Source organism: Centropristis striata, chromosome 4, assembly GCF_030273125.1.
Source record: "Centropristis striata isolate RG_2023a ecotype Rhode Island chromosome 4, C.striata_1.0, whole genome shotgun sequence".
Lineage (NCBI taxonomy): Eukaryota > Metazoa > Chordata > Actinopteri > Perciformes > Serranidae > Centropristis > Centropristis striata.
Genome location: NC_081520.1, coordinates 30,307,573 through 30,318,389, shown reverse-complemented (window position 1 = coordinate 30,318,389; position 10,817 = coordinate 30,307,573). Strand labels below are relative to the sequence as shown.

Below are 10,817 nucleotides of genomic sequence, written 5' to 3'. Positions count from 1 at the left end.
TAAATGCCTAAAAATGCTTAAAATTGGCCAATTATAGTCTGTTGATACATGTAGTAGTATAGTTTGTCCAAAAAAATAACGGGGGAAAAACACCATATTTCGGGATGTCCAAAAATGACCCCCTCAAAAAAAAGTCATACTATAGCATATCCATTTTTGTCAAAAATGGTAAAAAAAAAAAATAATAATAATAATAATAAATTGAAAAGGCCCAAAGGGGGTTAATTATAGTCTGTTGATACAAATTAGAGCATAATATGGCCAGAAATGACAGAAAAACACCATATTATGGGATGTCCAAAGATGACCCCCCTCAACAACAAAAAACCCCACTAATCAATAAAAGGGGGCAGAATGAGGAGGGGCTGATCTAGTCTGTGCTGTTCTGTTTGCCCATCCCACAGGCTGTTTGTTGGTGTGGTGTGTCCCATCCGGTCCCATCAGAGCTTTAAAACGCTGCTGTAGCTTTAAGAGACCTGTGCGTTAAAACCTGCAGAAGGAAACTGTCCAGAGGTGTCCACGACTGTTAGATATCTCATCTTAAGACTTATCTAATCCAAAATACCATCTCTGAAAGTGTTCGTGTCGGGTATCGTGCTATTTATGCGCTCATTTAAAGGAAGTTATGCCCTCCGCTGCGGTGCAGAGGACAGGACAGAGATGCTGCACTGAATCTGCTGCCAGCCTGCTGCACTCCGACTGTGAGTATCCCTCTCTCTCTCCAATGCGGCATTAAGATCTAGGCTACTGGGGTGATAGGGCACTAGGAAATGTGACTTAGCAATAAGGACATTTTACGGTTATTATACATTATATTGGATACTTTTCCCAACTGGAAATCAGCGATACTTGAGAGAGACTCAAATAGGCTATGGTCTTTGGTGCCTGATCGTAATATTCGGGTAAGTTAGACGTATTCTTGCATATGTTAACTGGGTCTTATTGTAGCCTATTGTGTTCTCTGCATTATAGGACTGCTATAGAGTTGTTGTTGTTTTTTTCTTTTCAACAAAGGCGTTCAGTGAACTGAGTGCTTGTTTGACATGATGCCATTATATTTTAGGTGTTTGGAGTCCTTGACTTTGAGGTGATGATGTCACTTTTCTACGTAGGCTTGGCCTAACCCTGCTGGTTTTTGTCAAAAAGCATTTGACCACACTGAACGATGATTGTTTTGTTTGTCTTACAACCATTAGACATATTTACTTTCTTTGCTTCAGATATCAATATTAGAACATCCTCTGGATACTCAGCAACACAAATGTAGATAAATATATTATATGTTCTTATACGGTATAGAAGGTTTTAATCTGACAGGCCCTGGCTCCTAACAAAATGTGACTAGTCAGCTTTATGGGGATAGGCCCGACCCTCAGCCACTGATTTCTTGTCCACAAAGTTGATGTGCGCATCTTGGACTGCAGTGTGCTGGCGTCGGATACCTTTGGTGTCCTGGCCAGGCCTACAAGTCCCAAAATTCAGCAGCAAAACGCTCAAGCTAATCAAAGTAATGCAGCTGTAAGCAGTGACTGGAGGGAATAGGTATTAGAAGTCACTGTGACACTTACAACCTGCAATGCCATCTACATAGAGCAAGGATGTACTTGACCGGTGTCTTTTGGATGTTATATCAACAAAATATTTGGTAGTGTTGCTGGTAATTGCAGTATTTGCAGGCTGGTCCTCTTGAATGAGCCCTTTTACGATAAATTTAAATGTGGGCAATAGGATGGATATGCATGAGCCTGGATTGTGCCGCCACGTTCAATTTTAATAAATTAAAATTAATAAATGCAGTCTGATCAATTCGTAAATCAAAAAATCAATTTATAGGAAACAGTAAAGACTCAAAAAGTAATCAAAATATTACATTTACTGATAGATAAGAGAAGAGACAAGATAAGATAAGATAGAATAACACAATCAGATAAATTAATAAAAAATATGAATAAATAGCTATAAAGTTTCCTCGTAGTAACAACAATAATTGCACATAAGAAGCAAGAAGTAATATTGCACATGGAGAAGTGAACTTCAGTTTTCATTCCTAAATCATTTTATGAAGGGATTAACAGGAATTATTTGTATTATATATATTATTAATTGTATTATTACAAATGAATATCTGAAATTGTTTTAAATGGAAATGAAATAATGATTGTAAAAGCCTTACAATTGTATTTCTTAACTCTTTACTATGTCTCTGCCTGTGATATTACATCTTATTATTTTTTACTTTGCTTTGCATTTTTATTTTTCCACTTTGATTTCATAAGTGTATAATTGTGCTTCGTAGTAATTAAATGACCGCCAGAATAGCAACAGGTGTTATGATTAGGCGATCAGGACCATTTATAAACTAAATTATTACACTGGACATTTATATTAAGTGGAAAACAGATCTGAAAAAAGACAGCAAGGAAGTCTACTGGATGTGTTGTTTAACTTGTTAACCATACCAATTTCTTTCAGCAACTAACCGTCTCAACCCTAAGCCATTTCAGGGCGTTTTTGCTCTTTTTGTCCTGCATCTCTATGAAATCAGCACAATCATCATGGCTAGAAGTGGATACAACTCAAAACACAGTTCTAATGACAAAAATCATTTTTAAGTGCCCACAAGTGTTATGAATATAGGAAAAACAAATTTGGTTTCCACCTGCTTAACATATTGAACTATTTGCATTTTTACAACCTCTACTTGCAACCACTTTTGTCCTCTCCTCTCAGGTCTGTGTAAACAGCTTGCAGTTCTGTCCAATTTTCAGTGATTCAGTGATTTTGACAGAAATATCACAATTTTAAGCTTTGTTTTGGTCATTTTTTCTCACGGAAACTCACGTCACCTATGATCCCTTAAAGAACTGTCGAAAAATATAATTTCGACAATAAAATCTGTTTTACAGCTTCTTTCTATGATAAACAGTGTATTTTTGGCGATATTTTGAAGAAAACGTATGTTTCAAGAGAGTTATATTTGACAGGAGAATTCTGCCCCCAAGTGGCCGGATAAAAAAAAGAATCAATGAATGCTGCTGTAAGTTCTGTCAATCAGCCTGACCCTTTCAGCACAGCACAGCTCATTGTTTGAATGCATGGTTTGAAGCCCACCCAAGCCTTGGAAGAACTCCAACTACAAGTCACTCACATATGAATAGTTTTACTTCCGGAACACTGAGCTTGTAGAATAGGACAGAGTGGGAGCTCTTTTATTGTTCATAATAATCTCTGCAGACGTGGGACTTTATAAACTCGCACTATGTGTCAGTGGTGGAGAGTAACTAAGTACTTTTACTCAAGTACTGTACTTAAGTACAATTTTGAGGTACTTGTACTTTACTTGAGTATTTCAATTTCATGTAACTTTATACTTCTACTCCACTACATTTTAAGGCAAATATTGTACTTTTTACTCCACTACTTTTAGCTGACAGCTCTAGTTACTTTTCAGGTCTAAGTTTAACATAAAAAAATACTTTTCAAGTGATTCAACTTACATAAAAACATATTAAGTAGTTAAAATGAGCCCTATATAAAATTAAATGCTGCTTACATAAATGCATCATAATATTAATCCAATAATATGTTTGGAATATATAAAATTATTTGAGTTGGTCCATTCGACGTAACAAGTACTTTTACTTTTGTAAAACTTTTTGATGCTGATACTTTTGTAGTATTACTTCAGTAAGTTTTGAATGCAGGACTTTTACTTGTATTGGAGTCATTTCACAGTGTGGTATTAGTACTTTTACTTAAGTAAGGGATCTGAATACTTCTTCCACCACTACCATGTGTGCACTAGTATACATCTTTACCGCATCAAAACATAGTTAGTTGGGTGACTAACGGTTAGGTAACGTATGCAACAGTTAATACTTTAAGAATCGTAAATAAATCCAATCCAATCCAATCCAATCCACCTTATTTATATAGCACAATTTTAGCAAACACAAGGTTTCCAAAGTGTTGCACAACAATAAATAGATAAGACAATTCAACGAGATGAAGTAAACAATAGAACAGTAAAATACAATAAGAGAAAATACATTTAAATAGAATATATACATTTAAGTAGAATACAATAAAATAAAATAAATAAAATGTACTGCTCGCACAAAATAAAATATGCATACAAATAACAACATACAATCCTAAAATCAACACTACGTGGTGTTAAAAAACAACGAGAAGAGGTGAAAATAAATAAATAAATAAATTGGTACCATAAGTACGCTATTACGCATGCGCGGTTGTTTCTCATCAGTCTGTATCAGAAGTAACGATACCTGTACGATACAAAATAGACTCTTAAAGAGAGGGGGAGATTAGTTACCTCTGCGGAAAAGAAAGAGGTAGCTGAGTTTAGCAGTCTGTCTGACGAGATTTAAGACAAGACGGAAGTGACCGGGGGGTGAATTATCTTGCTTCGTCTGCGCAGTTTTCGCTCTCAGCTCGCAGTGTAATTCATTATTATTAGAACATCGCCTTTGAAGGAGTCGTTATGTTGTCGGGAGCGAGATAACCATGTCACTTGCTGTTGTTGTTGTTATTGTTTCCAGGAACCGTGAAATGCAGCTTTTTGAGAGGACCGTTAACGGCGCGCAACGGACACATTCAAGTGAGTGTTTGTTGGGATAAAGAGGCTGAACAAACCACCGGCACCGGCCATACACGGTTAAAAGAAAGCCTCTTAGCCTCAGACACAACATTTTAAGTGCCTTGTGTCGTGCACATCACCGAGTGAGGTTATAACACATATTTATCACACTGTTATAAAGAGCAGGCAGGTGTTTTGAGGAAAATAACGGGTTTCTTGTTTTGCGACAGCCGTTTTCCGGGCGGAGTATTCCTGCAGAAGATAGTCCAATGAATGTGTGTGTGCTGGGACACATAACAGCAACGAGATGGCCCACTGTCCAGACCCGTGGTAAGTTTAACGAAAAAATACTCCTGCAAACATTTACTGACATGTTGGACGTTAATGGCACACAGGGGGGGAAAAAAGAGATTTTTTTGGGCTTGTAATTATTATTTCAATCATCTATATACATTCTACAAAGACAAACTAATTCAGTGCTTTTACTTTAAAATAGCAGTTTTTCATGTAGTGCATTACTTAGTGAGTGTTTGTTATTATGTGTCCTCAGTTTTGTATGCACATTGAGTCATTCGTTCCAAGTAATATTCACTAAACCAGTTACTTGACTTAAATAGTTGATATTTCCAAGTAAAATGTAATTGAGGGACATCAGTCAATCTGCAATTTACTTGTGTATTCTATTAAATAAATATTGCTTAGAAACAGCCTGAGTAAAGATTACAAACACTTTCTGTGTGGAAAAACTTGCCGAGCTTTTTTTAAAGTAAATGTCACTCCAAATTTTTTCAGTGCATCTGTTAGGCCCTCCACTGGTGCTGGGCGATATGGACCAAAAGTCATATCCCGATATATTTAGGCTGAATATCGATATACGATATATATCTCGATATTTGTATTGCAAAGTGAGACCAAAAGTTCAGTCAAAGTCAAATATGACATGTCACGTGTAGTTTTATTGAAACCATTTATTTAAGTGAACATAAATACTGAATACTTTTAAATACTGAGGGTTTTTTTTTTTTTTAAATCAAAGCTCCATAAAGTGCACATTTAACTAAAAAAAATCTTAAATAAAAAAGATTCTGAAATAAATATATTTATATGAGAAAAGAATAATGGACATTACAAAAGAACTAAATATGACAAAGGGGAGCATATTTCAATAAAAACTACTTTTGACATGTCATATTACTTTGACTGAACATTTGCTCTCACTGCGATAAAAATATCGGGATATATAGCGTATCAATATTCAGCGGGATATGACTTTTGGTCCATATCGCCCAACCCTACTATGAGGCACTATTGGTTCATTATTGTTTCGTATTGGCTGCTTTTCAACCATCCTGTGCTGGCTGCCACACCCACTCCAGCTCCAGTGAATGCACCACTGTGGACTTGGCTGCAGGGGTCCAGTGCCCTGCTGCTGAATAAGCAAGAATATTTTGTTTTATTGCACCTAACGTGTTGACAGGCTAACTTACGGGTTTGCCTTACATAAGTAAAACACTGGTCTGTTCCCTTAAATAGCAGCACGGCCCATTCTAGAGTGGCTGGTAGTCAATGTAATGGTGATGGGGGCAGAGTTGACTAGCAACAAAATCACAGAGGTGGAAGGCCTGCTGATGGGAAACAGCACAAACTCTCTTGAGGAGAGGATCAGTTAACATTTGTATAGGTTTTACTCCACCCTGCAGTCAGGCTGCAGGCTGTGTGTAAATTATACAAGGTAATGTTCTTAAAATCAAAATCTAGAGCCTAATACAGATGTCTAGATGGCACTTATGGACCATTAACAGATGGACCTGGTGAGGTGTCCATTCTCATGTTTCTTCCAAACCTAAACCTTGATCAATAAAGACTGAGCAAGACTCTTATGTCCTCTAGAGTTGCCATAAAATTTGATCTTTGACCTCCTCATCTCTGCTTTTAAACTATAGTGACTATGCAGGCTTGTCAATGCATGCATAATGAAGTGCCTCAAACAATGACGAGAAAATCAAGGGTTTCACTAAAGTGTTGCATACTTGTTCAAAGTTTTAACTTAATAACACATGTGCACAGTACCTCTGTTGCTTTTCATACTCCTCTTTCTCTCTGGGTCTCTGCTGTCACTATCAATTAAAGGGCAAGAATCAGTATTTCAGGGACTTTTATGAGGATTAAAAAAATGTAAGCATACTTTTAGCCAAACCTTAAACTAAATTTGTGTCTTGATTTCTTTTAGGTTGCCACGGGTGACAGTTCGGCATGAGTACATTGGCCCGAGGTCCTACCAGGTGCCTCCCCTCACATCTGTTGAAGATGTCAAACAATTGCTCTACGAGGAGACAAACCTGCCTGTCAAAGAACAACGGCTGACTCACAATGGGAGAGTGGTATGTGGATTTTTACATTACATTACATGTCATTTAGGATTTTTCCTATAGGAGCAGAGTAAATTCAAACTAACACAAAATTGATCACATTTGGATTATCAGGTTGGATTAGCATGAGCAAGTTGTCATTATTGTCATTATCTGTGTGAGTTTGTAGTGTTTTGTACTGGAAGTCTCTGCTAAACTAGTTACAGACCCAAAAATATCATGCATGATATATAGAAAAACATTAGAAATAGCATTGCCTTTTTGTCCAAAGACAAAACACAGAAATCTAGGTTTTAAAACTGGTCATAATTAAATAAGTAGATAAGTCAGTGTTGGGCTTTTACGTTGTTGTCATTCTTTGTTGCAAGAAAAGTAGTAGTAGAGTAGAGCAATAGTTCAGTTTGTGTATTTTATACGTAGTGTTTTTGCTTCCTGATACTATTACATAAAGAGAAATAACAGAGGATTCTTTCTCTGATGGTGGATAATTGCCAGCAGCAGATCTGTTTTAATGACCCCGTGATATAACTGCAGGACAAATGATGTGATACAGACCCTAAACCGATAACAGAGCCTTCATTGTTGAGAAGCTGCAAGCGAACTTTCTATCACGTTTAATTTGTTGTTGCTGTGAACAATTAATTGAATCCTTTTGTTTAGTTATTGATCTCATGACTGATTGGAACAATGGTCTTATCTTAATTATCTTATCTTATCTGAATTGCTGGTTTATGTTGGGTTACAGAGTAATACAGTGGTTCTGCACACAGTATCACCTCAGATGACTGCAGTCAAATGATCTGACTCACACTGAGGCAACATGACTCGGCACCTCCTCTTCACTGTACTGAACTAAATGTAATAGTTTGCTTACTGCTTTCTTAGTATATTAAAATAGTTCAAGTACAAACAAAAGCTAATGTACATCTCTGGAGTAATTCTCCACTTTTATCTCTTCTACCCTGAAATTGTATATTTTTCTGTTTCATATTTTTAATGATGTGTATACAAAAACAACAGAGGGACATACCTATATCAGGGTACATTGGTGTCGGCATTAAACATGTTTGTATACACCCTTAGATTTAGATTTGTATATATATATTTATTCATTTTCTATACAATATTTAGATGTAGTCTATATAAAATAATTAAACTGACCACATAAACATAACAGAGGAAATGCATAAATAATAGTAAAAGAGAGAGGGGAAAAAGAGGGGAACATAAAATAAGGGGGGATTATTTTTTGGACATAATGAGGGGATTACATCATCGCAAAAAAGTCCATAAACGGTTGCAATTTTTTCTAGAATTTGCTCAAGTTTCCCCTTCTTGAATATCTTATTTTTTCTACCTTTATAAAGGACATAGCCTCCTTAACCCATTGTGTGCTGGAAGGAGCTGTTGTGGAAAAAATGTATATTTTTATAGATACACTATAGCAAATACTTTTTATATATATTTTTAAATTACAGACTTACAGTTGCTTCATATCAAAATCTTATTATGGATCAAACAGATGTCAGTAGTGTTAAGTTTTGTGGCAGTACCACCAGGCTCTTGTGGTGTGGTCGTTTGTGACAGTGTGTGGCTTAACATAACTGGACTTGATCCCCTGTCTTGGGGTTCAGCTGATGGAAAGCACCAGGTGGTGGTCAGTGCCCGGCAGCCCACCCTGATCTCATCGCTTAAATTTGCTGCAAGCCACACCTACAAATGAATACCATAAACACAACAAGGTCAAGCCCTACAGTTCAAACAAAGAGATTAAATAAAAATGAATACTTACTAATAGTCTGTCCTATCTGTGAGAATTTAATATTATAAACTGTTTACCAGAAGAAATAAATGAAGAAAAAAGATTTCCATTGCTCCTGCTATATGTGGGTGTAGATTTCAAGTGGCCCTTCCTGTTCTGCCTGATGCAATTAAACTGTGCAGCAGTCTGATGGAGGAGGCACTGAACCAGACACTGTACTTAGCAGAAGAGTGGTTTGCCTTTTAGGAGAAACTGGAAGGAAAGTTAGGCTTGTTTTCTGTGATTTTCAGAAGCATTCCTCAATGTAAATGCCTGTGTGTGTGTGTGTGTGTGTGTGTGTGTGTGTGTGTGTGTGTGTGTGTGTGTGTGTGTGTGTGTGTGTTCTTAATGAGAAAAACAACATTTAGTCCATTAGTCAAATGAGGTAAACACTATATACCATACAGTAAGTATACATGAGGCCTGCAACTAGCGATTATTTACATGATCGATTAATCTGCCAATTACTTTCTTGATTAATCGCTGTGGAGGAAATCTTAATCCTAACCTTTAATATGATACAAAACAGAGAAAAGTAGGGAAATTCCATCTTTGACAGTATTTTCTGCCATTTCTGCATGAAAAAAATACCTACACAATTCATTAACAAAATATTATATTTCTTTTTCTGTTGATGAACTGATTCATCGATTAATCATTGCAGCTCTAGTTATATACATCTTTGTTAGGGGAGAAAATGTTCAACTAATGCCCTGTTCTCATGATGAATGTTGAATGCACAAGACACAAGATCATTTATATATTCAATTATATTGCTGCCTCTTAGTCTGAGTATGTTTCCACCAATATCAATGGCTTTCGCACACATCTGACATGCTGAGCCAAGACTACAGCTTGTCTCATATAGCTTGTAAGCTTGTTTCCCATATTAAATATTAATTTGACATTAAAGACTTTAGATTCGTCATCTTGAATTGCACAAATGATTGATGTACTGTTCAGTGACCATGATGAGAAAGATGATGAGAGATTTGCTTATTCAGAGCTCAATTTGCCAGACAGTATGTTTATGTGCAAAGACTGCTGAGTGCAGTGGGTCACAGTGTCACCTTGAAATGCCTCAAACAGCATGAGCAGCAGGCTCACTACCGCATTGATTCTGAAAGATGCACCAGGAAAAAGATTGTCTATCACCCTAATGTGTGCAGTAATGTAGCCCCAGAAGATTTAACTGCTGCTGGGCAGAGATAATGATGATGCATTAACTTTGATGGGGGGACAGCTATAAGTCTGGTAATAGGTTTCATAAAATAGGGGACAGTTCCAGTTGGCTTACAAACTGTTTCATGAGTGCAATAAGTAATAACAGAGAGTTTATGACAGAAGTAATTTGTTCATCGTTCATTATATCCTGCATAATAACACAGTACAGGACAGTGAGTTATGGTCTCTTTAAGCAATTACTTTGATTAAGTAAAGAGCTTTTTATTTTTGTCGAGTCAGTACCTGAGTTATTGTTTCATTATCTACATATATCAGACAAGACAATTCAGATCTATCTGTTTTCCTCTGGGGATGAATGATATTTTACATTCTTACATGTGGAAGCAAAGCTGGAGTGAACCATATAGGTGCTGAGCTGCTGGCACAGGATATGAAATATACCCATTTATTTATTGAATTGCCAGAAAACATCCTATATTCATCATGATATACAGGGTGTCCATTACAATAAATAAAACTGAATAATGAATTGTGGAATTTTATATTTTTATAATGCAAATTTCATTAACCAGTTTGTAATAGTTTTTTGAAATGTATCTATTTAACTGCTTATTATGGCACAAACAAACCATTCTGGACCACGACAGGAATTAGGAACTTAGATGGTTTGATGGAGCGAAAAAGTGATGCCATCTATTTATTCAGGGAGTAGGTTTGAAAAATTTTGTCATGAAAAAATAGTTTGGCATTTACAGTTGCTTTTAATGTTTGGCTAAATCTAACTTGAGAGTCCAAAATCCAACAGCACAAACTCACATTTAAATATTTACAACTTGAAAAATGTATTACAAAAGCAAGTGAA

General features: G+C 36.3%; 1 long non-coding RNA gene across 1 annotated transcript; it reads left to right on the top strand.

Annotated features, from left to right (window-relative positions):
• The first annotated feature begins 423 nt into the window (after positions 1-423).
• Positions 424-6,949, top strand: LOC131969623 (uncharacterized). Its single transcript, XR_009394139.1, has 4 exons — positions 424-701; positions 4,563-4,621; positions 4,831-4,930; positions 6,831-6,949. It is a non-coding gene; the product is annotated as an uncharacterized LOC131969623 (long non-coding RNA).
• Positions 6,950-10,817: the final 3,868 nt, after the last annotated feature.